The sequence below is a fragment of the Montipora capricornis genome, chromosome 14 (assembly GCF_036669925.1).
Source record: "Montipora capricornis isolate CH-2021 chromosome 14, ASM3666992v2, whole genome shotgun sequence".
NCBI lineage: Eukaryota > Metazoa > Cnidaria > Anthozoa > Scleractinia > Acroporidae > Montipora > Montipora capricornis.
In genome coordinates, this window is record NC_090896.1 from 19,608,654 (window position 1) to 19,615,257 (window position 6,604).

General features: G+C 36.7%; 1 pseudogene; it reads left to right on the forward strand.

The window, feature by feature from the left end:
• LOC138031622 (uncharacterized) lies at window positions 1-1,030 on the forward strand (annotated as a pseudogene).
• Window positions 1,031-6,604: the final 5,574 nt, after the last annotated feature.

Here is a 6,604-nt window from a genome sequence, read left to right on the forward strand (position 1 = left end):
ATGGCGGCTCAAGATAAAAGCGAAGGTAGGTGAAAATTACATTTTTTGCTTATGTCACTGAAAAAAAAGTTGTTTGTTTATTTGTTTCTGTGAATGGGTGTTTTTCCGCTGTAAACTGCATTTTCCCGGATTGTCACAAAGCGTAGGTTTTTTGAAATTTGATCGCAGATCGTCGCCCGGGGATCGTCGATGGTCAGTTTACAAGGCCTTCTTTATTTCATAGAGTACAGACAGTGAAGCACAACCATACAATCATCAACCGTTTCCAGCAGCAAAACAAACTTTGTTTAATATCTTGCTAGCCGTTTAAGTCTAAATTAGTTAAGCTTTTGTGGGCTATGTTTACGTATTTCGGATTTGCTTAACTTTAATAATGTTTGCTTGAATCGGTCTCCAATCGCTTTGTCACCTTCTGTTTATAAATGCAGAAAATCTCGACAGATGGGAGGACTGCCAGGTGCAAATGTTAATATGTTGCTGGAAGGAAAACAAGTCGTTCTTTGGTAACGGAAAAAGTACAAAAAAGGAAGTATTTGAAAAGATCGCCACAGACTTCAATGCAATGTCAGATTTAAAAGTGTCTGGTATCCAGTGCCTAAGTAAATGGGCGAAATTAGAGGCTAAACAAAAGGAGATTGTCGATCACAACAATAAGAGCGGAAATGGCACACGTACATGGAAATATTATACACAGATGGAGGATTGTATTGGTGGACAATGTCGTGTCAACCCAACTTTCACTCTCGAATCATCTTCCTCTTCAGTCATTTCTGAGTACAGAGAGAGCTCTTCTGAAGACGACGGAAATTTATGTGCAACACCCAACAAAAGGAAGGCTCCCTCCAAACGCCCTTAAAAGAAACGCAGAAGCAGATCTTCTGCCTCCGAAATGCTTGAATTTCTCAGGGAAACTCAACGTAAAAAAGAAGAGGTTGAAAACAAAAAACTAAAAATTTTGCAGGAGATGAATGAGGAGGAAAAAGCTTTCTGGTCAAATCTCCTGGAAGTTATGAAAACTTCCAAAAAGTAAAATAAATGGCATTATACACATTTATGCCGTTTGATTTATTTAAGGGCATTTTTGAACATTTTAGATAATTGTCTTTGCCCTTATCATGATTTGCTCTGAAAGTATTCCACTTTTTGTCTATTAATTGATAGTTGGAAATGTGTTATCTAAAACACTGTAAATTGTTTACCAGCAAAGCAAACCTTAAGAATACAACTTCATGATATGTAGGGTCAATAACACTGACTTCTTTGAATTGAAGACTTGTTGATCCAGTTAATTAAAATGACCTTTGTGAGCATTGTTTTAATGTTCTTTAAAATTAAAGAAACTCTTGTTTCAAACTTCACGCAGTTTTACCTATAAACTTTCATGTGTCTATTGACACCTTTGGTTATAGAACTGTAAATTTATACCCTGAAATTAATTGTTTAACAGTATCTCTACTGGTAACATAAGCTATTATATAAATCACAGATTGAGTTAGGGAAGGTTTTGCTACCAACAATGGCTATGTGGAGGAATTTGACATCATATGCAAAAGCTAAAAGAAAAGAAGAAAAAGCAAATGAATATTTGTTTTTAATACGCAATCCCTAACAATTTTATGAAGCCCAGAAGTGATGGGTATGAATTAAAACTATTAACCACCATCCCTTAATTTTTAATTGTCCAACCTTATACTATGATCAGATGATAGTTTAACATCATGGTAAAAAATGTGTGCACGTACATGTCCATGAGCAATCACAACTTTAACAAAATTCTCAAATCGTATTGGTTATCAACAGCTTGATTTGAGCACTAGTAGAACAGTGTACACACCATACTTGTACTTGAACAGTGTAATAAGACAGCCATCACATCATACATCATGCAGTATGTGTCATTAACATACAGTATTGCGATATTCTTATAGTTTTGCCTATGCGCGAGCTGTCAATATTTCGTGGTATTGCCGTCTCACTTTTGCTGCCTGTGGTTGGTTCTAATGTTGAAATTGAATGACGTCGTTGCACTAAACTGGGTTGCTCACGTACGCAAACAAATTGCCGCCGAATTCAAATGATTGTACAAATAATTCACTTCAAGTTCAACAGTATTGATTGAAAATTCGACTTCATTGTTTTTGGTCACTTTTTATGGGAGGCACAGTGGCCTCATGATTAGTGCACTCCTCTCTGGATGGAGTGGTCCAGGTTCAAGCCCTGGCCAGGAACATTGTATTGTGTTCTTGGGCAAGACACTTTACTCTCACAGTGCCTCTCTCTACCCAGGTGTATAAATGGGTACTGGTGAGCTTAATGCTGGGGGTAACCCTGCGATGGACTAGCATCCTATCCAGGGGGGATTAGAAATTTCCTAGTCGCTTTACGCTACAGAAACCGGGATAAGCTCTGGCCTGATAGGCTACTAGTCTCCTATACAGACTTTACTTTGATCATCAACAGGGTCTGATTTTTGCTGACTCTAGTCTTGATTGGCATTTTTTTAGAAGAAGCTACGACAACAAAAAATTAAATTGTATGTATGTAAATGTAGGTACAGTATGTACATGTATACCCAATTTTTCTCGGAGTACCCACCCCCGGATCTATCGGTAACAGGACTTGAGGCAAACAAAATGAATCAAACTCGTCAGCCTTCACAACACACAGATGTGACCTTACATTATGAACTTATGAATCTTGGAAGTATCCTAATGTGATTGACAGCAGCAAAAAATGTATCCTTGGACTGAGTAAAGTTTGCATGTTTTAAAAGGTAGTTATTTCACAATAACAATAAGTTAAGATGAATCATAAGATCAATCAGCAACCAGATTTAGTAAATGCTGGCGCTTTTGTTCTGCTGGTCTGTTTCGAGGGAAGCTATCAGATGCACTGAAATCATCATCATCATCATCATCATCCTCAAGAAAGTAATTTGGATCAAAGTCATCATGTACAAGAGCGAAGTTGTGCAGGACACAAGCTCCCATGATAATCTTTGTCATCAGCATCACACTGGAGTGGTTTAGGTAGCTTAGCTTTCTCCACCTGCCATTAAAAGACTTATGGAACGTGCCACTATCTGTCTACATGATGACAGAACTTTGTTGAACCTTATCTGATTTGCCAGTAGGTGGCCATTATTACGAAAAGGTGTCATCAACCATCTGTAATGATATTAAGAGGTACATATCATTAGAAATGTGTAATCTTCATTCACTTTATTTATTTTTAAGTTTTGGCAACCATGGCAAAATCAGACAAAAGTAATAAAAACCTTAAACCACTGAAGTCATGATGGTCATTAAAAGCCAATTACATGGCATATTCTGATGCATGCTCAATTGAAGTGTAAAAATCAATAATTTGGATGTTTCTTTTACAACTAAGGAGATATAATATTGATATCAGACACTATTTGTCTGAAAATATACCTCAAAAGTCGGTATCCTCCATCATCTATTAGATGATAATCACAGGGAAATTTGTTCCCTGAAGTTGCGAACAGTTCCGAATTTCCTGCCAGCCTGCTAAGACATCTGTCAGCACCATGTTGTTGTCACAAACAATCTGTGAAGGCATGAGAAATATCCAATTTGTATTTTATTTTATTATATTTTATGTATTTATGCAATTTTTATAACACTTATTAGTAAATATTATCTGACAGAAAAAAACAACTTATATTTTTCATCACAGTCTGACTATTAAAAAAATTTCACCTGCAATTGGAGAGCATAAAACTTCTTTCTACAGTTGTAAGATTCTGCATCCACAATAGGTGCCTTGATCTTTATGAATGTTCCATCCACTGCACCTTAATATCGAACAACAAAGAAACTATTATTGTTGTTTTCTATTTAGTTCTCTTTAGTAGATTTATTTACTCCATTAAAGTAATCTATTACTTTTGAAATAATTAACACATTTTTTTGTTAATTATCTCCCATCCAGGGCAAATTGTTGACAAGGGGATGTTTATCATTATGTAAACCCTCGTATATCCAACTTTTGTTTTAAAATTAATAGTAAAACTATTAAAACTGTTTACTGTTAATAGTAAAACTATTTGGTGGACGCAGCATGGCCGAGTGTTCAGGGCACTGGTTTTGTAATCCGGGGGTCCCGGGTTCAAGGCCTCCACCCTGCCACTAGTGGGATTTATTTCTCAGTAGTCCCGAGTTCCAATCCTTGGTCGCTTTGTAAATAGCCAACTGGTCTGCCTCCTGTCAGTTGGGATTTTTAACTATGTTTCGTTTATTTGAAATTTGTTTCCTTTGTTTCAGTGGCATGCCTGTAATCTACCTACGCTTAGTGCTTGTATAGCTAAGTGTATGACCACTATAAATCAGATTATCTTTTTTATATTTTACAAAACTAAGTTAAATGGAATGTCTGACTGTTTTTCTATAAGTCACATTTGCCTCCACAATATTTTTGGATGTTGCTGGTCCCTTGGTGGTATTTTGAAAATTTTTATTCTAAAATTTCAAATATTCCATGTTTGTATCATCTGAAAGTGTTACGAGAATTTACACTCATGGGTGGCTTCAAACCGCCAAAAAAAATAATTTTAAAGCTTGTCATTTTAAATTTCCTGTCATGTTAAAAGCACTGGGCAGCAATGAAATTCAGTACCTATTGTTCCTGGCATCCCTTCATCCTCAAAATGCTGGACAATCTCTCGCATTTCATTCACTGAAAACAGCACAAAAAAAGCCATTTCAAGTTAAATGAAGAAAATAGAACTCTATATGTTTTCTGCGTTTGTTGTTGTTTTAATCTAATTTCTTGAAAGGTTGAAAAAACAAACCAGCAGACAGCACAGTATGTCTATTACAACGTGTGTGAACGATATAACAAGCACAAACTTCACCGAACTATTTCATTGGCAGGCACAAACGCCTGTCTTTAGCCAACATTAACTCAAGGGACTGCAGAAATTACTCGAGAGCAAAGAAAGGGAAGCGATCGTAAGAAAACGAGGGAATATACACAGTAATCAAAGCTTTTTAATGTAGTGGTCGTTTTTTTTTCCTTACTTCCTTCAAATGAATACATATACCGTAACTATATCAATACGCAATTTTAGTTGTCATCTTACAAAATGAATGTATGTATATAAAGGATAAAAACAATTGTCTTACCCTTTGGCCATTTTATGTAGCGATGCCACATCAACAAAACAGCAGAGTTTAATCTCTGCTGGACTCTGCCGCAACTGCTCATCGTGATGTTAAATCATCTGCTACTTGTCGCGTTGTTTCACTGCCGGTCGCCATCATCCACAAATAAACTAAAACTTGTTTTTCTTGGGATAGGGGCCCTGCCAAATGCGTTTCCTACATTTATCACACCGGACGCTAAAATTTCTCGTGTGAGAAACCCACAAGTGTTACGAGTTAAACGAAAATGGTTTTTAAACTCGTCGCCAAAATAGGACGGTACTGTGACTTCAAAGTAGCCTTCAATATGGTTCAGACTTCGTCTCATATACGTTGAGGCTACAGAGAGGATAAAAACGTCGTCTTCGTCATCAAAAGGTCACAAACGTCTAACTATCTAAAATGGCCAACAAAAAGACTAGTTGCGCCATTTTGGTTACCTCTTAATGGTTTCTCGTGTCGACTGTTGCCACAGTACAACGCAAGTCAACCGCTTGCAGCTCTAAACGGGGGCTAAAGCTTTCGTTCGGAATGCTGCTGAACGTTCACGACTCGTTAACCCATTCTATCTGGGTGGAAAATTCATTACCATTGACTATGAATTTTCCAACCGGATGGTTTAACGTAAATGGTAAGCACCCCTTATTTATGGTGAAATTGTCATGTTTGTTATTGTTGACAACAGGTTCCAGTAGCTATTATCAGGCCCCTAGATTTACAAACAAATGCGTTCTTGAACTTGATGATGAACTGAAGAACCATAGTGTTTTAAAAATTTAAATAACAAGTACCTAAACTTCACAGCAATATCTGTAACACACATAATCAAGAAATCTGTGTATGATAACAAATACAGGGATATGCTACCATTTCACACTTTCCAAATTTAGTGGAACATGCTTGAAGATTTGTAAAGTAAATAAAGTTTGTGTTCAATCAACAGGCTAAATCAAATGAACCAATAGATTTGCCTACAATATGAGATGACTAATTAGGCCAGCAGTTAGTTCTGAGTAAAAAAACAAGGCACCATTTGAATATATAGTTTACTTACATGTATTCCCCCTGTACTTTTTGATTCCAATTAGCCCCCAGGAGAAACCACTTAAACTCCTGGGTGAAGATGGACAGTGTGAGATGAGATTCTCTTGACAAGGAACACAACACCAGGACCTATAGGCCATTCACTTGAACCATACCAGTTTATTATGAGTCTAATTGACACATCATTTGCTTACTAATAAACTCTTGGACAAAATTGTTGAGTAAATTAATAATTTGTTCAAAATGCCCCCCACCCAACCTGATCAATATTGCTAGATGAAACAAAGCATGATGACTCTGGGCTTATCCACATTGGTTGTCAAATTGGTTGTAAGGAGGAAGTGGGCGGCTGCTAGGTGCAATATCGAAGGTGTAGCTAATAATAATAATAATAT